This window comes from Ammospiza nelsoni, chromosome 1, assembly GCF_027579445.1.
Source record: "Ammospiza nelsoni isolate bAmmNel1 chromosome 1, bAmmNel1.pri, whole genome shotgun sequence".
Lineage (NCBI taxonomy): Eukaryota > Metazoa > Chordata > Aves > Passeriformes > Passerellidae > Ammospiza > Ammospiza nelsoni.
This window is the reverse complement of record NC_080633.1, coordinates 144,774,206-144,798,506: the sequence shown is the minus strand read 5'-3', so window position 1 is coordinate 144,798,506 and position 24,301 is coordinate 144,774,206. Positions and strand designations below refer to the sequence as shown.

Below are 24,301 nucleotides of genomic sequence, written 5' to 3'. Positions count from 1 at the left end.
GGACATGGCTTCCTTTCTTTTTTTTTTTTTCTTTCTTCCTTTATGCTGGTTCTCAGGGTTTCTCAGTACTTGTAATTGGGGCAGACTGCAGTAGTCTGGTTTGCATTTCTGACAAATACTTCTTTTGGGTCTGGGTAAAGTTTATAGTGCAGAAGCAGACTTCTCTTCTTTGTGAGACACCATTCTTTTCCAAAGCAGTGCTTCCAGGGGGAAGAAAAAATTACTTTTGCAGTGCAACTGATCTTCAAGGTCAATACTTCAAACATTTCTAATATCATTTGAGAAGAACTAAATTCAGCATCTACTGCCTGAGATTTTACACTGGAAAACATTTATGCATTTCTTGGTTATATGGCAGGAATTCTAAAAATCTGTCTTGGCTTTTGTTGTTTTTCTTGAGCAAGTTTTTTTTTTTTTTTAGACAGGTGGAGTCAATATCTTTCCTCCTCCAAATTTAGTAGATTTCTTACAAAAAGAAGCTTGTAGGTGAAGTTTGTCTCTGGAACAGGAGCCCTGTCCTCAGCTTGGAAACTTAGCGATAGTTCCTCCTTTGCCTGTAGCACCTGTGACAAGTAGCTGACTCTCTGTACTTTATGAAGTGGGACTGATTTAATCTTTAAATAGAAACAGTATGGTCATGGTTTTGAAACATGCTGCATTGTTGTTTTAATAGCTAGCTGCACTTCAAAGAAATTATTTTGAAAAACACTTGTGGAGGTTCAGCCCCAGAACTGTCCCACCTTAATGAGACTTGCACCTCTTGCTGTTGACTTCCCTGTATTTTATCTAACCTGTGTTTATAGAAAGCTGCAGCACATATAAAGATTGAAACAGTAATATTGGTACCTTTGACTTACCCAGAACAGAAAAGATGGAAATGTGTTATCTGGTCTATTTGCCTGGTAATAGGGGATCTGTTCTATGTGCTTATCATATTTATAAGAAAATGATTATATTTGCATTTGTCTCATGGACCAGCTTCTGTCTCGCTATGCATATTCTATTACATAATACTTGTAAATATACTATTTATAATACATCAATATAAAATATTTATTTAAACACATGATATTAAATACTCTGGGATATGCAAATAATTTTTTCAGAATTCAGTAGATGGAGTATGTGATAGAAACAGCTGCACCAGCTGATCTGAGATTGTTTTGTTTTGGTTTTGTTTTTGTCGAGTGAGATGCTCTAATCCCAGTTGCTTAGTTGTTCTGGTCATACAGATGTGCAGGGCAGGTGAAAAGGTCCATCTGTTTCAGTTTGATGGAAAGAACTGTAGTTGTCTATTGCATAAATAGAAGCAGTCATCTAAAGCTTGGGCTTAGCTAAGTTCACAGCTCTGCTTGCCCCAGCCTGTGCTGGTTGGGCCACACAAAACAGGCTGGTGAAACTGGTCCAGACTTCAAACAAACAACTTGTGGGCTTGTAGTAGTTTTAACCAGTGAGTTTACCCATGTTTGCCAGTGGTGTTGCTGTTGGTAGAGCGCAGGAAGTAAGGCAAGAACTGTTTCATCTCTGGCAGTCCTGGCTTAAAATATTTTATTTAAAGTGCTAGAGAGAGCAAAGGAAATAAGTGCAGATCTTAATTTTATACTTTTGAACTTGCTGTGTAAAAGATTTTGTCTTTCTAGCTAGTTGAACTGTCTGCTCTCTCCCATGTGAGGGTGGTTGGGTTTGTTTTTTTTAAATTTTATTTTAAATGCAGTAAATGGAGTAATTTGTATTCCAAATGAGGAATTTGTCTGCATTATTCACTCATAAATGTTAACGCCTTTCATTTATCTTGGAAATCCTTTGAGAAAGTTGTCTGGCTGTGAAGAGCACAGGTTTTGCTTTGAGCAGGAAAAAAGGTGTGCAGTTCTCTTGTCTGACACAGCAGAAGATGAGCCAAAGAATTGAGCTGTGGCCTTTGGCAGTTCTGTATCTTTCCCTGAATGCAAGGCTTTTCTGTTAAAGGTTTTGGTTTTTTTTTTTTCTTTAACCATGGTTTTTAGCTTTCTAAAAGGAGACCTAAGGATGTGACTCAACCTTTCAGAAGGAAGGAAACATGAAATGTAGGCTGCTCTCCTGTTCTGAACTTGGAGCAGAGGGCTCTGTATTGTTGCTAAATAAGTGCAGAGCTGCTGTACTGTGCATGGCAGCCAGGGAGAGCACAGCAGTGAGAGTGTTCTTGTTCATGGGAAAGACACTGCTTGTAATCACATCTTGTGTGTCACTTCAACTAAAGTAAGCTACCCTCTCATTTAAATCATCTCAGTCCAAAGGAGTATCAAATCCCATTGTTCCTTCCCCATGTTTTTTTGTTATGAGAACAAAATGCTCTGTATCCTTGCTGGTGTCAGAGGAGAGTTTGAGGTGGTGGATTCAGGTGTGCGAACAGGAGAAGTGTGGATAAGAGGATGATAATACTGCTGATTCTCCATTTTTATAGATACTTTTAATCATTTTGTCACTTAAGAGGTCTGAATATGGTTATTCCTGTCATCTGTTGTTCCAAAATAAATTTGTAGTCAATACAAATTTGGAAACCGAAGTTGCTAATATAAATATTAAACTTCTTGGTTTATGGTAGTTTTCTTTGTCTAAAACAGTATGCTAGCTAAGGAACAGATGATGTCTTTCTTTATTCCACTTTCTTTTTTCCACATAGTTCCAGGAAAGATACCTTCTTCATGGCATTACTGTAGCAGCTTTTGTGTCCCCCTGACTGGAGGTATGGACAATGTAACAGTAAAGTTCTATAATAAGTAAAAAACCAAGAAAAAACTCCAAAACGTCAGCACAAATCAGGACTGGTGACACCTCTGAGCCAGGGGAGAGACTTGCACAGCCACACAAGCAGTTTCTCATGGCAGCTGAGGCCGGTGGTGATTCCCAGTACTTTGGTAGTAGGAACAAAATTTTGGGAGGCAGCTGAGACCTGGCTGATGGCTGACCCAGGACTTCTGCAGTACATTCTTGCTCTTGGTCTGTTGTGCTCCAGCTGGAGCTGCAGGGTAGGTGAAAAAGAGGAGACCTTCAGGGAATTGAGATGGAAGGAGAAAAGGTGGCAGCAGATGGAGTTTGTTAAAGCTGCAACCTTGTGGGCTCAGTGTTGGATTAATTATCTTTTCAGGTGCCATTTTAAAAAGTACAGTCATCCAGGGCTTTAGGAATAAAGAAATTCCTTGGAGTTTCTGTAGATCAGCCTTGTTCTGATAAAGGTTGAAGAGTCCAAATGAACCAAACAAAACCCTACCATACCATCACTGCCTTTTTCTGCTTGTTTGCAGAGATTGTGTCTGCATGGATTTCAGTCAATGGTTGACCTAGTTTCTTGGCTAGCAAACTAACATCTGTGTCTGATTTTTGTAAAAGCTGGTTATAGACCAGGCTAATGTGTAAGGTGGTTGGAAATCTTAGCATGTAAATGTAGTTTACTAAACTGACTACCTTAGACCTGGATTTTAAGGAAATTGAAAGGCAATGTGGTAATGGTATATTAAAAAATGATACAGCACTGCGTGACAGAATCAGGGACTTTACTTCACAACACTGGAAGTTGGCACCCAGTTATCAGGCAATATCTGTAAAATAAATCTGGCTGGTGTTCCCCCTCCTCTCATACAGTACCTAACTGGGCTGTGGCACTTGCTGTCACTATTGGTTGGAGAGGCTGAAGATGTTCATATCAAATGTGCAGGGGTATCTTGTAGTTCAGTCTTTGCATTACCTCTGAAGTGGTCCCAGGGATATTTCCCTAAATCCCTGCTCTTGGACTAGGTGAGTACTTTGTGTGAATCATTTTGACTCTTTGTACATTGCAAAAAACACCCATTTGCATTTATTACATGTGAGTGTAATGGGTGATAGTCTGTGCTCAGTGTCAAGGTCCTTTAACATTTAAAGAGAAAATTCAGGGCTTTTCTTTGTCTTAGGATTTTAGCAAGTATTGAGACAAAGAAAGGATATTCCATGAAAAAAAATCTCGTTACAATGAAGATACTCAGATTTAAGCAATGCTTGAGTTTGTAATTTTTGTAAAAATAGGAAGATGTCTGTACTTATTCTTGTATCAGTGCTGAAAATTAATGTATTTAAAGCTGTGGTAGTGCTGTTGTGATACTGATTGTGAGATGTTTTTGACACCAAAGAATAGAGAGTGAAGGAAGGCGATCACCTTTTGCTCTTAAAGGCTACTAGATCAAACTCCTGTACCTTGAGAGCCCTTTCTGAAGTAGCCCTAAGTGAGGATCTCATATCATTCCTGTGGTAGTCTTCATTACAGAAGATGCTGAATGGTTATTCATGTATCACTTTTCAGGGTGGAAGGTGATTTTCTAAAGCTGCTGATGTGGGACTCTAATCAAACCCCTCATCACCTACATACTGGCATCAGTCGACTTGTTTGCATTTCTGCTCTGCAAATCCAAATTTTGTGACTGGGTTAAGCTTCAGTTGGAGGATTTTTGGGTTTTTTTGCTACTGTGTACAGCAGGAGGAGCAGGTTAACCTGCTGAATGGAAAAGAAACAAGTTCTCCCTCTTTTGTTCGTGTGATGCTAACAGTGCTAAAAGTGGAGGGAGAGAAGGGCAGGAAGAAAACATTTGCTGATTAACAGCTACTGTAATTTTCAAACAGAGCTGCACTTATCCTGTTAGTATTGTTTAGTATGGGATTGTACAATTCTGTATAAATGTAGTGCTGTATTTATTTTGTGGTTACTTTTTTGTGCCAGTAGTGTTTTCTTTCTTTTGTGAGAATACTATAAAAACTGAATTGTTGATAGTGATCTGCACGAAACAGAACTTGGTGGGTATTGCTGCATGAAAGTGGGATTTTTCTGCTACCAGATGTAGTTCAGGGTTTTTAGTTGTAGTGATTCCTGTTAGTAGTTAAAATATTGTGTAAACTGACGTTTTGTAGCTATTTTGTTGGTTTTGCTTTTTTCCTGACATTAATAGCCTATGTGTAGTTCAACTTGCTACATGAAAAAATGAAAAGGAAATGTGCAGCAAAAACCTAAATAAAACAGCACAACCAACTTCCCACTACACCACAGCTTCCTACCCATCCCCAGCCCCCAGGCTCCACCTTAGGGCTGCTGTGGGTTTGATTTCCCAGCCCAGTGCTGGCTGAGGGAGCCCTGCAGTTCCTGTGTGGGTTTGCAAAGGTGTTTTGTGCTTTTCCCCCACCCTTCTCCAGCTGCCAGGCTGAGTCAGTGACAAGGCTGTCTCTATACCCCATCACATCTCCTGGGGCGCTCTCCTTGTGGCATTGCACTGTGGGAGGTGTCAGGGGTGCTGTGGTCAGCAGTGAGCAGCTCTGGGCAGTGAGAGCAGGCCAGTGCTGGAGTCAGAGATGCCTCTGCCAGAGCCAGTCCCATGGGGACACTCCTGGGACCATCCTGGCTGACCAGGAAGCAACCCAGTAGATCTCACTGGGCTCTTGGAAGATCTGCTGGGTTCCCAATGGATGGTGAGGGCAGCACAGTGTCTGAGTGTGTTGCTGCCCAGAGCAGCGTGAGGTTCAGCAATGACAAGTGCAAGGTCTGGAACCTGGGTCCAGCAAGCCCTGGTATCGCTGCAGGCTGGGGGATGGAGGGTTCAGAGCAGCCCTGAGAGAAAGACTTGGGGGTGTTGGTGGATGAGAAGCTCAGCATGAGCCATCAATGTGCATCTGCATCCCAGAGCCAGAGTGTCCTGGGCTGCATCCCCAGCAGCAGGGCCAGCAGGTCAGGGGAGGTGGTTCTGTCCCTCTGCTCTGCTCTCATGGGACCTCATGTGGAATACTGTGTCCTGCTCAGGAGAAATCAGCACAGCAAAGACATGGACCTGTTGGAGTGAGTCCAGAAGAGGCCCATAAAAACAGAGGGATGAAGCCCTTTTTCTCTAAAGGCAGGTGGAGGGAGTTGGGGTCGATCAGCCTGGAGAAGAGAAGACCTTGGGGACACCTTAGAGCACCTTCCAGCACCCAGAGAGAACTTGTGAGATGTTCTCACAGATGGGGCCAGGCTTTCGTCATGGGCCTGTAGCACTAGCACAAGACCAGTGGTTTTAAGCTGAAAGAGATTTCGACTAAGGGAGAAATGTTTTGCAATGAGAATAATGAAAAACCAGCAGAGGTTGCCCAGAGAGGCAGTAAACCCCCATCCCTGGTAGCATTTAGGGCCAGGTCTGAGCAAGTCTGGTTTAGTTGATGTCCCTGCCCATGGCAGGGTGTTGGACTAGATGATCTTTAAAAGTGTTTGAATCCAAGCCATTCTGATTCTGTGCTTCTTGGCAGGAAGTGATGCATTGGGAAAATCTGTTTTGAGATGTTTCTCTGATCTGGTGATGTGTGTTGATTTTGCCTTATGCATTTATGGTCTGAGTTCTGTTTTTGTGCTGTTGAGTAGTTCAGAATCAGAAAAACAAGTTAAAGCAAGTTAATTTTTGGATTTGTGAATGTTTTGATCTGTTGTGTAGCTTTTGCCCTCCTTTACTATTAGGAAAGAAGCAGTAGTTGCATAAACACGTAGTTTAATCTTCTCAACTGAGAGAATTGAAATGAACTTTTCTCCAGCTAAAAATGATGAACAGTTTGGCCTAATCTGAAGTCCATCAGAGGCAGTCAATGACATGTTGTCAAGGAAAGCTAGAGTTTAACTCATACTCATTATGCTTTATATATTCTGTGCTGCCAGGGAAAGTAGCTTAGGAAGCTGCAGGCATATGTACTGCTGGCAGTTGTGGAATATCCTAAAGATCCAAGATTTTGTTGATTTACATTTCATGTTAAACATGAGTCCTACCAAGAAGTTAAGCAGGACATCCTTCCAGAATCAGATTTCCTTCAAACCAATGCTGTGCTTCTGATCCTTTCAGAAATCTGTTCCAAATGTGACATGTCTCTGCACTGTAGCCATTATTTGAGACCTTGGTTTACTAACCTGTTGTCTGAAAGCAAATTTGTGTTAACTATTGGTCTCACAGATAGTGCTGACAGACTGTTCTGTTTAAATAAAATTGGGTATCACAGTCATTGCAGTTGTGTCATATTGTCAAAGAAACACAAACTCTAAATTGTATCTTAGTATAAAAGTGATCTAAATTGTGCCTGTAACTGAAACAATAATTTGGCAGTATTTGTAAGTGACTTTTTGTCAACTTACAAGGATTTTGATTGCTGAGTAGCAGCTTTTTGTGTATAAAGATGAGCAGAAAATGATGGCTGGCCCAACTGCACTGCAGCACATTTTGCTGGCTACTGTTTAAGTAACTGACACAGTCCTGTAAAAGGTGTCTGGGGAAAGGAAAAAAAAATTACACATACCAGCAAATTCTTTTTGCAGTTATTTGTGTTGTACAAGGAAAAAAATACTTTTTCTTCTTTTTTATCTCAGTGTTCATTAAGCACAATTTGGTTAGACCTGACTTTAGACATCTACATATAAAACTCTCTCATGAGAATGGACTGTATTTTTCTTCCCATGATACAGCTTGAAGTGAGGTTAAGTATGAGGTCTAGCTTCAGCTGTATGGAAGATAGGTTAGATAGGTATGAAGGCTAGAAAAAAGAGAAGGAAACCAAGCTAAAACTCAGCTGATAATAAATCTCTGGTGTGTAAACTCAGAAGATAAGACAGTCTCACTGTGTAAGTGTTCATGGTGACAGAGCTGAGTTTTATGGGGAATTTCTGAGTACCTGACAGTCTCTGTGGTGTTGCAGTCTTTAAAGAGTAAAGCCCATGGGAAAGAAACCTTGATTTATTCTGAGGAGTTGGGAGGGATTGTGTTGAATAAACATGAAAAGTAAAACTGAAATCTGTTTGAGTATGTGACTGTAACATGTTGACTGACTGTCATGATTTTTGTGTCAAGGGCTGTGTGTGCTTGGGGTTGGAGTTAGGCTGAGGCATTGGTGTGAATGGCAATGCCTTTGGAATTAAAGGTGTTTGATGAAAATTGCAGTTTTAACTGTAATCTGTAAACAAGAAAGTTGAGATTCTTTTTGATGGTTAGATGGTGGAAAGGTGTAAGTGTACACAGATATTAAATCCTGCAAGTACTTGACACTTGCAGGATTTAATATCTGTATTAACTCCTCTGTTTTATCACAGACATTGATGGAGTTTTGACTTTGGTGGAAAGACAGGCTCCTACATAACCCATAACTACAGCTGCTTTCTTGGAACTAGTTACATCATTTACAGCATGGCTTTAACTGTGTTCCTGGCATGACAGCCTTCCCCCTCCTGATTTTTATATATATTTTAAAATTTCCTGCTTGCTCAGAGCTAACCTTTCTGTGCAGTACAGTAACAAAAGATGTGTCTTCCTGTCTCCCCTGGGAGATAATGGGGGCTGGTGATAAAGTGGTTAATATTGCCTCCTACCCCTACCTCTGTCCAGTTCCTCCTCCTCAGCTTAAATAAATTTGCAGTAGTTTTGTTCAGAGTTTATAGTTCATTATGTTCATTTTCAATTTCAGTGGTTTTAAGTCTCAAAACCTTCTATCTCAAGGCTTTTCCTCTGACAATATCAAGCTTGTAAAGAAGTAGCAATAATTCTTACTAATCCAGTCTCAATAAATGGTTGTCAGTGACAAGTTACTTGTGAGGACCTGAATGGGTTATGTCTGTAACTGTCCTAAGAAATTCTGGCATCTTTCCTGCTTTTAGATGTTTTTCAAAGAAAGCAAAAGCTGGTAATTCAGGCCAGTTAACCTCATTTTTGTTGGGAGGAGAAGTGAGCATTTTCAGGTCTGATGACAGAACAGATCTTTAAGGTAGGAGCACTTACTGTCTTGCAGATACCTTTTATAGGATATCCTCCCATCAAAGTTGTGAAGGCAAATGCTTTAAATAAAAACTTGGAGATAAATTTAATCCTGTGATCTTTGTCACAAGCAATCTTCACTGTCAGACTGATTCAGGAGTAACATGAGATTGATTGCCCTGATGCCTGCCTTTGAATTCTGTACAGTTGTGCCAGTTCAAAATTAGTTTTGTAGGTACTTTAGAATATAATGGGAGACTCCCTTCGCCTTCAAGGAGGTATTGAATTCATGCTTTTTTTTTTTGCCTGTTCATATATGTACCACAAAATTGCCTTAACAGTTTGAATGCTATCTCCTCAATGAAAGCATCCAGGAATGGCATTCCTTGATTTTTATCTCTTTTCTACCACGGAAAAGAACAAACTGCCAAGACTTCTTTGCCAATTAAAAATACTCTTCTGCATTTTTTTGTAATTATAGCTACCTAGAGACAGTGTAAATTAAGGAATCTTTAACAGTACAAGTACATTAATCTAGACTGACTGAACAGATACTGGGACTTGCTTAACTTCCCCTTTTAGTCAAGTTACAGAGGTAAGCTGAAAGCCTGCCTGCTCTTAACTGTGATACAGTACAGCTGTAAAACTTAATGTTTGGAGTAGTTCTGAGTTAAGAGATTTATAAGAACAAGGCTGGTAGCTGCAGATACTTCTTCATTTTCCCCTCAGGTAAGTGCAAAGTTTATTCATATTTGAATAATTTGCCCAGGGGCTTACTTCCATATACAGAGATTTCTCCCAGACTTGTATTATTTGGCCTGGTCTCTTCTCCTCAAATAGTTGTAGGACATTTTTTTGTCTTTCTTAACTAAGCTGAGGATCTGGAGTTGCTTGCTTTTTAATAGTGTCTATTTTAGCCTCTGAGTATCAATTCTATAAATAGGGAAAAGTAGACTTGGTTAGAATTTTTGAAAGCGGAAGCAAAGTCTTAAGGGTCAGTCATTTCAGAAGTGCTCATTTTCTATTAAAATATCCAGCTAGGCATTTTTAAAGAGTAAACAGGCCAAAAGTAAGTTTTTTATTCTTCAGCACACTAAGGAGAAGGCTGAAAGCTATGAATTTGCATGTTGGTAATGGTGTTTATGGTGTTGACTTTAAACTGTGTTGCAACACTTGAGTGCTTTACTGATTTGAATATGCCTGATAACAATGCCTGCACACCAGAGGAGCCTGCTGAGGGTGAGGGAGCAGGCAGCCTGTGGCAGATCCAAAGTCATGAACAGTCACATAGATAATAGAATGCATTAAAGCATTATTAATACTCAAGCTTTCAAAAGATTTCATAGTTAAGAAAACTTTTGTGGAGCTCTGATTTCCGATGAAAGGTAGCAATAGATTCAGGTTAAGACACTAAACTGTTCTGTTGCTCTCTGTAGAGCAGTCTCTCTGTGTTAACTTAGCAAGGGTGCTGATGTGGCTGAGTGTAATTTAGAGCAGTTTTTATGTAAAGGGTGTATGATGTTTAGGGTTCTTTGCCTCATGGCTTTTTCCCATTGTAAATACCTAAAGTAGTGTAAGATGTGAAATGTATATCTTGTATTTAAGCATTTTATTAACTTACTAGGACTTGCAATGGAAAACTTTGACAGCCATAAAATTGATGGTATGAAATATTAATTCAATTTAAACGAGAAATTCTAGACCTGTCCTTTTGTGGGTGCAAGACAGCAGCTTTATTGGAGCCCAGGGTAACTATAGTGAGAAGTTTCCATCAACAGCAGCATCCTGAAGAGTAGAATGTGTCAGGTATAGCCATCTGTGGGCTGGTTTCTGGCTGTGTCTCTTTTTCTGTCCCTCTCCTCCACCCCTTTTTTGTCCCTATGTGGTCTTAAGTACACTTCTTTTCACTTTGTGGATCTTCTGAACTTCCTGTCGCTCAGTGTGTGCTGTAATTGTGCCTGAGTTGGTGTGCTGAGGAATGATCGTGTTTGCCATTCCCCTGCTCTCATTCACATCTCAGAGGAAGTAAAGTCAGAGTTCTGCCTTTGGGCTGCCAGAGTTAGGGCTCATTATGACAAAAGGTAGGAAGAGCTGCAGTTGGAAGGAGGTTGAGAATCACTGCCTTTAAGCAGTAGCTTTTATTGTCTAGTAGAAAAGTTATGGCTCTGTTTTCTGAAATAAATCTGCTTCAGTGGCTTGGCACTACCCCAATGTACCTTTTTGAAACAGTGATCCTTGACATAATTGAGTGCTGAAGCAGCTCTTTCCCATTGCAGGCAGAGTGCTCAGTGGAAGAAACTAAAAGTCTGTAAAATAATGTTTGATAACTCCTTATGATAATCAAAACTTTGGTAGTGTGTACAAGAGTTTAAGGTAAGGAAGACATTATTTCCTCAGAGTTTATTTTCCTACCACATGTTGCTCTTGTGGTGCTGTGTGTGTGCACAAAGGCAGCACATGGGGCTCCAGAAACTGCCTCAAATATCAGGTTTCTCAGTGAACTAGTTCTTGTTATTGTTGTATTCCGGTAATAACAGGATGTGATACCTCTTAGGGTCTGTGTGCCTGAAGTTACAGGTTTTGTATCTTCTCTTGTGATACATTGTATTTGCTGGTTTCAGGGTAGGGAGAGGAACATATCTGCTCATGCCTTCTGCTATCTGTCAGGAATGTGACATGGAGCCAGAGTCAGAGATGCCACCTTTCTGAACTACCCTTGTTTCCTTGCCTGGCCCTTGAGAATGCTTTTCATGGTCTCATGAGCTGCTTAATGACTTCTCTGTTTTGTTCATGATCACAGAGTATAGTCTGGCTGACTAGCAAAACAAGCAAAAGAAAACTAGCTGGTTTTACTTTTCCAGGTGTTGTTTATTCTTCACTAGTTCTACAGACTTGTTATAGACTCTTGTTGTGTGAGAGAGGATAGAATTTGTGGATCTTGTTAATGGTCTAAGCACAAATTTCTTTTGCTTGAAGGCTTCTTCCATGGGAGCAGTTTATACTGTACATTAAATATGCTTACTAAAATGCAATTTGTGCATTCATGCTCATTTTTCATTTTAGGAAATTGTCCCAGTGTAGGTTCAGTGTTGTTTTTTAAGAAATGTGTTCTAACTACAGGACATATTAGGACATTCCTCTCTGATAATCCAGCAGTAGCCAGTGTTGAAGTTGGTTGATCTGGATGAAACGTTTTTCCCCTCAAGCACATTGTTTAACATGTGCATCTTTTCCCTTTTTTAAAAATTATTTTTGTCATCTTTATTAAAGGATAGATGGATCAGCACTTTGGAACACTTGAGTGATTTTATAATTAAAATAGTCTTAATAAAAGATTTTTCTTAAACTATAACATGCATATTTAAAGTGAAGTTACTGTTTATGTCCAGGATTAGACTGGACCGTCTCAAATGATTAGTTAACTTCTTACTGTCTGTAGGGCCTTAACTTAAAGGCTTAAGAAGCTCAAGTTTTCAGCAGTAAAACAGTAACTTCCATTATTTTTCAGGCTGATGGATGAGAGTTTAACATGAATATCTTCGCTGGATTGGAGTGCAGGATCTGATTTTTGGAGTCTGTATTGCTTCAGCAACTTCTGTCTGTAATGTGATGTAGTGCAGAGATTTTGGGGGTATGGTGCATGTGTGCTTCACATAAAGTATCCTCAGTGACTGCCTGGGGAGTCACTAAACAGCCTCTTCTGTGCTTTTGCCTTTATCCATTGCTGCCCTGCCAACTCTTCTGTAGCAGAATTCAAAGACAACACACCTGGCTAAAGTCCTTCTCTTCCTAGTGTTGAATGTTTGGCCTTATCATGAAAGAAGATAAGATAAGGAACTGAGGTATGGCAGTGTTAATTACCTGGAAGCAAATAGGAAGTTGTAGTAAAAACCAGGGATCAAATGCATATTTCTCTAGTTACTGCAGCAACTGGACTGAGTTTCTGTAGCTGAATGACTCCTCATAAAACATGTTTATAAGATAGAACTAAAGTTAGTAATAGGATATGGGACTCCTTTAGTTTCTCTGAAGTGATACATTGACTGAAAGCAGATCCAAGTGAAACCTTTTCATACCTTCAGATCTGGACAATCTTAGTAATTGTTGGTGGCTTTGTTTTTAATACTATTTTTGCTGATGCTTTTATTTTTTAGATAATAACAATTTGCACAAAAATGAGATGAGGCTCAGAAGGCCAACATCCATTTCTAGATTTGAGTGATACAATAATGAATAAGTTAATATTTGTCTTGTTACTAAATTATTGAAAGCCAGGTTGTTTTTTATTTAAAGTCAAGAAAACTACTGGAAGCCTCTTGTCCATGCAAAGGGGTTTTGCACTGCTCTTTGTGAAGTCAGCCTCCTTTTGTTAGTGAGCTTTCTTTGGTGCTTATGACAATACCATTAGGCAAAAGAAATTTTCTAGTTCAGCCACAGTGAGAAGCATATCTTTATTAACAAGATTTATCCTTATACTTCCTCTGTCTTGTTTTTGTCACATTCCAGTATTCAGAGACTGCTGGAAAATATCTGTTGCTGGAAAGGTCCTGCTATAAGAGATTTCTGCTATAAGAACACCCATAAATCATCCAGTTCTTTGGCAGTGTCTTTGCCACATGAGATGTCCCTGATAAATTGTGTGAGTTCATGAATGGCAATACAAATAATTCCATAGTAGGTAATGTTTGTTTTAGCCCATGCTGGGCATGGTGACCCTCAAACTAAACACTGTGAAAGTTAACTAGCTTTACTTACTCTGAGACTCCTTCTGAGACAGATATGGGAGCTTTCTGCACTTGCACTGAGCGAGGCCAGCAAGGCTCAGTCAGTCCTGTTAGAGCTGATGATTTAACTGTTCTGAGTGCTCCTAATTGTCTGTGTGTGTAGTAGCCTTCTTCTGTCAGCAGCCAGACACATCTAGGGTGTGCAATTAACTTTTGCATCTGTACTCAATCCAACACACCCTGTAGGCACTGAATCACAGTCCTTGGACAGAGGAGCACTGCAGCACCACGTGATGGATGCAGCTCCTTGCTGGAATTACACATCCATGGTGTGTGTGCTTCCCTTTGTACCTCTCCAGGCTGGAGCTCGTGCTGGGCTTCCAGCGCTCAGTTCCTGTCACACTGTTCCCATTCCTGCCTTTCTGAGGAGCTCTGGAGCCTCTGGTTTGGTTGAACATTAACCTCGTGTGTGCACTGCCCATGCTCTGGCTGCACGGTGCTGAAGGGCCCTGTGGGATTCTCATGGGGGAGCGGCCTCAGGCACGCTCTGCCTGCAGAGCAACTCTCATCACATGGTTTGATGGAGTCCCTGATCTAAATTTGGAGACTGTAGGAGCCAGGCACCGTAATTTCAACTCTGGTTACACATGCTAGTACAATTTATCCCTGGTTTTCAGTGATACTCATAAGGTTGGTGGTCCTAGGACTTTTTTCAGGATGCTTGAAGTGCTTGTACTGATGATATTCTTGTTGAATGTGCTGGCATCTGCCTGAAATAAATGATAATTGGATGAAGGGAAGCTGCTACCTATGCATGTCTGTTATTGGAGTTTTGCTTAAATACAACAATTTTGTGTCTACCAGAATTATGCTGGCTATGATTTCACAGTTTTGTGTGATACAGTTCCTTTTCTTCATGTGTGAAATTTGAATTTTGTGGCTGTATTTCTTCATGGAAAGTGGTTCTTCACAATCTGTTAGTCTGAAGTAAGTATTTCTAGCCTCAGAATAGCAAAAAAGCTCTGTAGTATGACACATCTCTAAATAAATAATACTAGTTTGGTTTTGGGTTTTCTTTATTATTATTTGACTTCTGTTCCAGGGTAAAGTTTGATTTCAAAGCATGAACTAACTGCCTTGCTGCAATCTCTAGAACATAGGTGTGAATATTTGAACATTGGAGTTTGTAATTTTGCTTAAGCAGAAAAATATAAGACTTGTTCTTAAACGCTTCCTTTGTTACTCCAATACAGGGTAATATAGAAAAAATTGTTGTGCTCCTGTTTTGGCTGAGGTTGTCACTTGCACATTAAATGTAGGAAAAATGCCTCTGGAGATGATGACATCTACAAGTACCCTTTGAACAAAGATCTTGTGCTATCTCAGGACATACAGTACATGAGAGGATGTGGGAGTGTAAGATTGGCTTGAAAATTCATCAGATTTCCTGTGCAGAAACAGGAGTCCAGTTGCTTTAAAGTCTGGGTAGTGAGAAGTGGATGTGAAACTTGAGAGTCGACAGACAACCTTGTCAGGGTGAGACTTTCTACTCAAGGTCTCAAACATAAGCTTTGCAGTTTCATTTTTTTTCCTTTTTTTAACAAATATTGGATCCTGAAAAGATCATTCAGACTGCTTAAGCTAAGAGCTTAAACTATTTACTCATCAGATAAATTTAGGTAGTGTAAACATCACTAAGAGCTGGAACTAATGCCTGCCTCTCTGTGGACTAGATAACAAGCTTGTCTAAATCCAGCTGATTGGAAAATGAGGGGGAAAAAGGATATATTGACCAACTACCCAGAGTAAGGGCTTCATAGCATCTTTCCATAAGTTGTCTTTCTCTTTCAGAATTTTTAAATTACAGACTTGTTGGCATAATTATGGGTAGAAGGGACACCTGACTCTACCCTCTGTTTAAGGAGTCTTGAATTGATTGTTTGTCTGAGAGCCAGGCTCGTGCCTCCCTCCCAGCTGAAGCTGGAACACTTTGAGTAAGAATGTGAAGGACACTGAAGCTGGGACATGTTATGAATTGGGGCTTCAGGTGTGTATCCAGGAAAGACTAAGCAGAACAGAGCCTGGTGAGAAGGAATTTCTATGGAGTGGGAAAGTCTTTTGTGTTTAGTCTTTGCTTAGGACAGATCTCTGTCCAAGGGAGATCTTAAACTGCTCTTGCAGTTAGGATATGCAGCTTCTATCCTATAACTAATTACTAGCCTTAACTCATTGAAGAGTTTGTGTAGCTTGCTCATAAGTGTAACAGTTAAAGCTCTTAGAAAGCAGAACTGGTCCACTGGCTCTGGTCACAGGAGGATCTTCTTTCATTGTGCCTCTGTAGGCAGTAGAACAAAACAGGACTGATCCAACAATCAGTCCATGTGTTAACTCCTGCTTCCTGTAATGTCATTCAGTGCCTTGGTTGGGTGTTGTGTATCCAAGGAGAAAACACACACTAACTGAGATCTGAGGTCAAAAAATTTGTGGCATCTGTACTTGAGAGTGAAGGAATATTCCAGGTTGTGCCTTGTGCCTGTTTCTCTGTATGGCAAAAGCAGTTTATGACAAAAGAATTGCTCCTGCCATTTGTTATAAGAATTATCAGACTTTCTGCAAGGACTCTGCACTTCTGAGCAAGTTTCTGTTAGTTACATGATATGAAATTAATTATCCTCCTCCTTTGTATTTATCAAGAACATCCTCTCATTAGAAATAGGAAAAGATTAGTCCTGTCTCAGTCTGTCTGTACGTACTTGCCCTTTTCACCCTGCTATGGAAACCTGCTCCATTACTAATCTGGAGAACATGTCATCTGTGTCCTGCCTCTTCATCTCCGAGTTGAGTCACTCTAGGACTTGAGTCACTCTCAGAAGAGTAATTCTGTTTCAAAAGGGAACTGGAGAAAATACTCAACGTGTTATTTCAAGTCTGGCATCAAATATATTCTTCTCTGCTCACAGTTAAACTTCATTCCTGTCTAATATAAGAGTATTCAAATGATTGGCATATTTACTGCTTCCACATTTGTCTTTGAAACAGAGGCATATGCTTATTGTATGGCTAAATGGAATAAGTATTTAGCAGTTTCAGTTTAGTTGTTTTTTTACACATGAGCTACTTTCTCCTTATTGCTGCATTTGTAGTAAATGCAGATACAGGTTCCTGAGCTCCAAGAAGCTGAGTAAATTAGAGCTTGAAGGTCAATAATAGTCTGGTGGGAGTCAGAACTTCTGCAGTGTGAGCAAAGTCTACTGGAATTGGAGCATACCCTATTTCCAGTTGTAATTAATAAATAATAAAACAAAAAGTGATAAGGATAGTCATCTATTAAATGTCAGTCCTTCTGTAATACTTAGTTATTTGGAAAAGCTGTATTTTTAAAGGAAGTTGCTAAATGGTGTCGCAGTACTGAGCTTGAAGTACCAAATCCAGTGTTTGAAAGCTGCAATACAGCTCTGACAGGAGAAAGTGTTCACAATTGGAAATCCTTTACATGACTTTGGAGTAATTATTGGAGGAAAAGCTGGTCAGTGTTCTGTTCAGTGAATTGCACTTCAGAGAATACATTGTGTTGGGCTGATAATACTTTAAACCTCTGCCAAATGTTTGCCATAGGACAAGGGAAGGTTATGTGTGTCTTCCATCTCTTAGGAAGGACTTAGGACTTAGTTAACTGGGTGATCCTAATTTACTCACAAAATTAGCTTCTAGTACATGAATAAATACTAGAGGTACATTTTGAACCATAGTTAGTGGTTTTGCAGCTCAAACCTGTAAGGAGTGTGTGTGTAAGTGTATTTAAGTCCTGTAACTCATGCTGTTCTGATGAATGGAAAAAAAAGGAATATTTTTGTTGAAAATGGTATCACTAGAGTGCTCCAGTGTTACATGGAAGCAGAACTGCGGGTTTCTGGAGGCAAATAGTTTTAACCTTGGAATGTGTCTTTGCATCAGTGTTATTAACTGCATGATGTACAGTTGAAGCTCAAACTATTGAGTTTTAGTGTAATTATTTGATCTTAAACACTTGGTTTCATTTCTGTCCTGGAAATAAAAGGAACGACAGCTTACTTTCTCAGCTGTGCAGAAATGAATAACTGGGGATTTTTGAATAGTTCTCAGACTACCAATTCCTCAAATCACAGGAGAATTTCCTCTTTCAACTGAAAATTAAAGTTTTGGCAAAATTTATTCATAAGGGAAAAAAGTAGCCTGTATCATTTTAGCAGGATATAAAATTCTCAAGTTTTCTTGCTGTTGGGCTATTAGTGAGTTCTGGTATTTTTATATTTTCCTGTTTTTGTGGGACGCTGGTTTTGTTGCTTTCTGCCTCTTTCTTGCATAGCTATTTACTATGAAGAGTGACCTGCCAGAAGCTCTGCAGGGGTTATTTTGACTGTTCTATGTGTGTGCTGTCTTAGTCTGACACCAGAAAGATTTGTAAGCCATAAGCCTTCTGACACTCAGTTGTCTTTATGGATCTTTATGGATTGTTTTTTCTTCAGCTCATTTTGTATACTGTTCATTTCAGATGTATCTTAGGATGGGCTGTTGTTTCTAAGAGTCTGTTGTGATCTGTGTTAGGGAGGATACATCACCTTAAATCCACATTGCTGTCTTTCCTGTTGTTTCTGTGTTTTGGACTAAGCAAAATCAAGTGCAGGCAAAGATGATGTGTGTTATGTGATTTTTAAATGTGGTTCATATCTATACACCAGTGTTAGGTATACAGGCTAGGTGGAGTTACTCCTAAGTGGAATTCAGACAAGCTTTTGAGCTGAAATAGCCTGCATGTTAAGTTGTGAAATCTACATTTGTCTGGGCTTTTGAAGATTCTGTGTAGGTTATCAAATAAAGAGGAAATGAAATGGCATCTCGGGCCACCCCAGGTAGTCACTTAGTAGTATCCTTGGCGTGTGATTGTCTGACTGGAGCAAGGCAGGGACCTGGAGTGTGGGCTGTTGGGTTTAGGTTTGGGCAGAATTCAAGGACAGACTGACCTCTGCACCTCAGCCTGAGTCATTCCCGTGAGCTGCTTGTGAAGACATGTAGCAGGTTCTGACATGGGCCTTACATGGGCTGTTAGCCTCAGTCTTGCTTTAATGGTGGCAAAGACTGCAAAATTACTTAACTTGAAGCTCTGTGTAGACACTGCTATATCTGACAGTAACTGCCTGTTTTGCCTCAGTATTTCAGCAAGCTGTCTTGGATGGAGTGCCCTGAGTCCCTCAGTGAAACCAGCTAAGCCCTGTGTTAGTGGCTTTACCCTTTGCTCCTGAGGACATAGCCATTAATATATTTCTCAGAAGTTTTCTTCCTTGTAGCTCAAATGAGTGTGAAACTTGGAGGCTTGAGAAGCACTTTCTGTGGCTCTGCCTGTTGAAACATGTACCCAGGGAAAAGCAAACACTGTGCCATTCACAGAAGGCTTTTTGCATCTTTATGGTTAATGGTCTTCTTGAGCATGAATTTTGTATGGAGAACAAGATTTAATCAGGTGCTGTGCTAATTCCACCTTCCCCTTAAGTGACAAAACTAATGAAGTAAAGGATGGTCGTTTACATCAAGAGGTGAAGTCTCCCTAATTTAGCAGCAACAAGTAGGTTTATTGTCTGCTTCCTTCTTTTGAATTCGTCATCCTGCAAAGCTATGCCAGCACCGTGTGTGGAGGGCAGGCAAGGATCTCCTGGGAATGAGCTTACTCTTAAGTTGTTCACCTGCTCTTCTCATTAGCCTGTCAAAGAAACAGTGTTAATTTACTCCACAAAGGTCTATTGAAGTAACGAAAATGAGTTTGTGAACAAATCTTGTCTGTAAACTAAGATGGTAGCTAATTTGGTTTTTCTCAGCTATGCTATTTATACCATAGGTTACACTTTGGGGATGTGTTATTTAAAAAGAAAAATAAATCTCTCTTGACAGTTTCTATGGACTGAATGGGATTAATCTAGATCATATTTAAGGAATTGTTGCCTTGAAAGCTGTGGAGATCTTCTAAAGGGGCCATGTTTTCTGCAGCTTTTCTGTGTGTGCTCCCCCTTCAGCAGCCTTGTCCTTGCTGTGTGCAGTGCTCCTGTGCAGCAGCTTCTTTCCTCTCCAGCTCCTGCTATCACACCAGGCTTAATTCTTTGCCCTGTGCTGACAGAGGATGTGCTTCCAGTGCTTTTCTGGATGTTTCCATCATCTCTTCAATGCACTGTAACAAATGGCAGTTCTGCCAGGTGGGATTTTCCCATCGAGAGCTGCCCCACAGCTGTTGCTGCTGGCTCTGGCTTCCCTTTCTCCTGAAGCCAGGCTGCAGGAATGGATTGTCAGGGAGGAGGAACTATAGCACAGGAAATGCTGAGCAGCCAGGAGGGGAGCGGCACTGGAGAGGGCAGAAGGGTCTCCAGTGAGCTTAGGTATTCTTTTCAGTAAACCAAAATCCTGCTTGTGATTTCAGTAGTTACAAGGAGATTTAACCATTCGAATTTGTCAACTGACAGTGGAACAGCAGAAATATAACAATTTTCCTGTTTAATGAAATGATCAATCATGCTTGAAAAAAATCCATTTTTGGTAGTGAATAAGAAGCTTTTCATACTGTAGTGTAGCAGGGCAGAAGGAAGTGTTTTTGATTGAGTGTATTGAAGGAACTTGTTGAGTTTCTTAAATGGTCAGGCAGCAAGACTTTCAATTCTGTTATGGACTGTAGGCAGTGACAGAACTGCTCTGCTGTGCACTTGCCAAGCAGCATGAATGAAAGGATCTCATGGCTTCCATTCAGTTTATAAGATAATTGTTAACCTATACAGTTGTCTGGCAAGAGGTCCATGAATGAAGGGGACTGAAGCGGGTGGTGGAACAATGGTTTAAACAAAGCCTATGCATTAATGGAGCGAATGTGTTTTGGGTGTTGTTTAGATTTCTCCTTCTGCAAGAAAGAGAAATAGTGCTTGTTACAACATTTGCAGGAAGAAAAAAAGCAAACACCAACACATTAACTTGACAGGCAGTTGCTTATCTTAGGTACTGCCTTGACACAAATTGGCAAAAGTTATCATTAGTTAATATTACTCTTTTTTTCGTTTTGCTTTTCAGCTGTTTGTTGCAATTATTTGCTTCAATGTAGCTGTGAATAGGATCCCTTGGTTTTATTTGGCATAGTATCTCAGAGTCCTTCCCTTTTCTCCTAGCTGTGCTGCTTAGCTTGCAGGTTTTTCCTTTGCAGAGAGGGCAGGAGGCAATAGATGGCAACTTTTGATGGTAGTTTTCACTGTGACTAAAATCATTCCCAGCCTCAATACTTTGTAACTCTTCCCTCCACCCTTCCCAAGCTGGGGAAATCAGTAATGTTATGATGTTTGTGATTATATATTTTAACTGCAAAGCAACATATTTTTGTGAAATGCCCATTAATCAGGATTACCTGATGTAAGAGGAACTGCTGACAGCTGATTAAATACAAATTAATGCTGAATATTTCATGCCTCTTCAGCTGGATTTGAAATGACATGACAGGGATTTTATATTTCTAAAGCAAGTTTGTGCTAAAAACAGACATGTTGCAGAATATGCTTGACTTGGCTTTAAGAAGCAGAAGGAGAATTGGAGGACAAAATGGGAAGATGACTCTTTAAAAGAAACTTTGAGATGTAAGATACTAAGAAGAAGGATTCTAGTGCCAGGAATACCTGAAGGAGAAGCAGCAGTGGTTTTACTGGATACAGTTTAAGTGACAGCACTTAAGTACTTAAACACTTAAGTATCTAAATTAGCTGAAATCCTTGAAAGAGAAGCAGCCTACAGAACCCCAAAGGGAAAAGACTTATGAACCTTTCACCACAACAGAAAGCTATCAGTTCTGGGCAGTTCATCACCCAGTTACTGTACTAAAAAAGGTAAGCTGCTTGCTATATAAATCTACTCCAAATGAGCTGAAATACCCTCCAAGTGCTTGCAGTGGAATCTCAGTGCTGTGTTTCCATAGGAAATGCTGTTTTGTCTGACTATACAAATACTGATCTTTCTAAACCAGAAGCTTAATTTTGAAGCAGAAAATCCTAGTGACCCTAGAGAAGTCCAGATAGGTAAAAACTTCTATTGGTGGCATTTTTCTTTAACTGATGAAAACCACAGCAATGAAGTACTTTTCCCTGTGTGCAATGTATGTGGCACTGTAAATAAAGCTTGAACTGAGACCTACTTTTTTCTGCTGCAATTATGTGTAACTGGGCTCCGTAATGCAGAGATGTAATGCTCTATTTTTTGTGCTGTAACTATATGTAACTTGGTAATGCTGAGCTGCAATGCTCTATTTCTGATGCTTGTGATCATGGCTAGCTAATAGCCTTACTGACTCACAGAAGAGCTTGTAAGGATGCTTCTCTGTTTGCTTGTAATGTCAATTCCATAAAATCACCAAGTGTTTTTGAATTCTGCATGTCTCATTTGCATTCCTAAAGGATTATGTAGTTTCCTTGGCACTGCAGGATTAACTTTGATTTACCCCTGGCAATGGTTTATGTGATTGAAATACCATGTATTGTTTATGTTTAATGGGGTTCTTCTGCTCTTTCAGATTGTGAGGACGAGCTGCTGCATCAATAATCTGAAGAAGGGAGTTCTCTGTTAAGACTGCAAGAAGATACTACTAACTGGTAAACACTTGCTTGGGTTTCTTTGCTTGTAGAATATTTTTTTTTCCATAATATTTTAGGCCAAGGAATACAAAGTATTTTGATCAGTTGAAAGCAGGTAGTTCATGCAACATTTTTTCTTTGTAACTGTCTGTGGCTCACCAGACAAAAGACTCAGTAGCAGTGGATAATGTGTGGGCATTTAAATTGGAATACAAATTGATTAAATTCCTGCTCTCTGTGGAAGAAAAAAGACTGTTGTTTTTTTGTTTTGTTTTTTTTTTTTCCTTTAATGACATGTTAGACATAGTCTGTTTGCTTTTTTAGCTGAGACAAATAGGATGTGTCTGTACTGTGTTCTGTATAAATACTATTTGAAGTGTGATAGTGCAAACAGTGAAACTTCAAATATAGTGCTTCAGTTTCTGGAGAGAGACAAAGGGAAGCCTTAGCAGAAGTCCACATGCTTTGGAAGATGCCATTAATGTGCTTGCAATTATTCAATGGATGTTTGTTGAGGCCTAATTTTCACTGAGAATAATGTATGATAACAAAACTAAGGATGTCTTGTGATTCCCAGACACACCAAGTCATGTGCAGGCTGCTTTGGGTACTGAGCAATAATAGGAACATCAGTGAGGAGCTATGACCACTTAATAGCAGTTTGCCAGTCCTTAAGATGATGTTGAGCTAGAGTATTACACAGCAATCACAAGGAAACCTGAGAATTTAGGTTTTGAAATAGGTAAATCATGTGCACATTGGTAGTTGGTACCAGAGTGACAGCTCACTTCTCAATTATTTAATACTGTAGATGAAGTAGCAATTTTCCTCTGTAATTATACCTTCCTGTACACCTTCCATCAAGCTTGGATCTCACCTTTCTGTTTACTGCTGCCACTTGAGCTGCAGGGCTCATTGAATTTGTGTCAAGAAAGGGTTCTTTGCCCAAATGGGGTGATGTGGCTGGGTTCAAGGAAGAACATAGAAAGAAGCACATCCTAGCCAAGAAGAAAACATTAAGCTTTCATGACTTAAGCATTTACAGGTGCTTTATTAATCTTCACTTGCCAGTTAATTTGCCTAGATTTTATAGGCAGTCATGGATAACTTTATAAAGTTCTTTCGTGTAGCTGTTGCAGAGAATATTAAAATGCTTGGTTTGGTTACTCTGCCAAACCTAGATTAATGATAGGAAAGTTTTGAAAGCTTATAGTAGTCAGCAGTGTGCATCTGTCAGAATGACACAGTAAAAACAAAGTTGTTTTAGTCTCTTTTTTAATATAAAGATGACTTTCATAGTACAGCTATTTCTGAGCGATAATTTCAAGAGTTTTGTTGCCTGTAAAATTGCAGTTCCTGAAACTAAAATACATATGAGACTCATTCCTAAATACTGGGTTTGAAAGTGTATGACCTTCTGCTTTTAGGAGAAAAAACCTCTGGCATTTAGTGTGCCACATTTGAGGTACCAAAGCACTGTAGTGCCACCATAAGTTTTGAACCACATTATCATTATCTGATAGTAACTTTTAGGATAATACTGTGGATTATTCTGATTGTATATGATGTGAATAAGTAATGTGTGTCTTTCACTAAATTTGGGTGCATAACTTGCCCTGTACAGAAGACTGAAAAGCTCATGAGTCTAGAATTGAAGTCTTCTGTCTTTCTCCCTACTTTGGCTTCCTTTTCCAGCCCATCATCTCCCCATCTCTCTCGGAGAGAGAAGTTTAACAGGATGGTCATGCTGAGTGAAACTGGGTAGTTCTATGAAGTGGTTCTTTGTCTGCAGCTGTGGTAAAGTATTTATCTGAAATCAGTATTTCCTTTAGGATCAGTAAGTCTCTTTTAGCATGGGGTAGTGCTGCACAAACTTGGTTTCACTGTTTCCAGCAGTAACTTTGTTTTGGAAAGGCAGGAGCTGAGAGCGTGCTGAGCTCTGCTGTGTTTTAGACCTGCCCCAGGTTCCCAGCTCTGGGACTGTGCTGGAAAGAGAATGTGACACGTGGGTGCTGCATCCCTTGGGGCAGTGTCTGTGTCTGGGTCTGGTGTGACTGGTGCCAAGATAAAAATTTCTAACCCAGCTGGTCCTTGATGTGCTGAAGACCAGCCCAAGTGGTTGTGGAAGATGTGCATGCCCATTTCATCCAGATGTTGTTTCTTTTGCTTAAGATGTTTCAACTGTCCATTATCACAGCCACTGAAGGAT

General features: G+C 39.9%; 1 protein-coding gene across 6 annotated transcripts in view; it reads left to right on the top strand.

Annotated features, from left to right (window-relative positions):
* Positions 1-24,301, top strand: part of CYRIB (CYFIP related Rac1 interactor B) — a 97,294-nt gene that overhangs the window by 32,078 nt on the left and 40,915 nt on the right. For all 6 annotated transcript variants that reach the window (XM_059480466.1, XM_059480473.1, XM_059480503.1 and 3 more), the window contains exon 2: positions 22,032-22,110. The gene's annotated coding sequence lies outside the window, so the exon portion shown is untranslated. The remainder of the gene's footprint in view (positions 1-22,031; positions 22,111-24,301) is intronic.